Below are 1151 nucleotides of genomic sequence, written 5' to 3'. Positions count from 1 at the left end.
CCACTGAAACTGCAACTGTGACACAAATCGAGTGGGAGACGAATACCACTTTGTCATGGAATGCACTGCAATTCAAAATCTCCGCAATCAGTATTTACCAAAGTATTACAGAACACGTCCCAACTTCCACAAATATGCAACATTAATGTGTATTACTGAGTAATAAGTTTCTCTGTATCTGTCTGCCTCTGTGTGTGCGTGTGCGTGTGTTCTGTGTCCGTCTGTCTGCCTGTTTATGTCTCTGTCTGTGGCTCTGTCTGTGTGTCTTTTCTTGTTTAAAGCCAGCATGTATCCTTCAGTAAGTCAGTGTATATGCAGCCAGTCGTATGCTGTACCTTGGGTTTCTGCTTATGAATATTATGTACTTTAACATTTTAGGCATGCAGGTATACATGCGTGCACGCGTGTTCGTGTGCGTGTTTGTGTACGCGCGCGCGCGTGTGTGTTTATCTCTGTGTACGTGTGTGTGTGAGTGTGTGTGTGCGTGCGTGTGTTTGTAGGGGGGCGGAGGGGTGGGGGCGTGCGAGTGGGTCCTTTGTGGCATTTGAGCCAATCTTGAGGTTTCGTCGCAGGAAGCCAAGGGTCTTGCTTGCTTTATTTGCGACATTGTTGGTGTGTTTGTTCCAGCTGAGGTCGGTGGAGATGACGACACCGAGGTACATGGTATCATTGTGCGGCTTGAGCGTACAGTATGGTCACATAGGTGGTATTGTGCCCTCCATTGCTTGCCGAAGTGCAGTACTGCACACTTGTCCGGGTGGAAGGACATCATCCATCTCTTCTCCCAGTCAGCTTGTCCAGGTCACTTTGCAGATCGTGTTGGTCGGCGGCTTTGTTAATTGTCTTGTGACATGCCGTGTCGTCTGCAAAGAGCCGTACAGTGGAGGTCAGGCCCTTGGGGAGGTCGTTGATGTACAGCACGAAGAGGCAGGAGCCGAGGACAGAGCCTTGAGGGACTCCTGACTCCACAGGCACGAAATCCGAAGTGGCACCATCCACAACAACTGCTTGCTTTCTGTCACTTAGGAAGCTCTGGATCCAGTTGTTGATGTTGCCAGTGATTCCACAGGACTGTAATTTGTGGGTCAGGAGTGAGTGGGATACTCTGTCGAAGGCCTTGGCGAAGTCCATGATTAGCATGTCTGTCTGCT

This window comes from Babylonia areolata, chromosome 27 (assembly GCF_041734735.1).
Source record: "Babylonia areolata isolate BAREFJ2019XMU chromosome 27, ASM4173473v1, whole genome shotgun sequence".
NCBI lineage: Eukaryota > Metazoa > Mollusca > Gastropoda > Neogastropoda > Buccinidae > Babylonia > Babylonia areolata.
Note: the sequence above shows the minus strand (reverse complement) of the source record.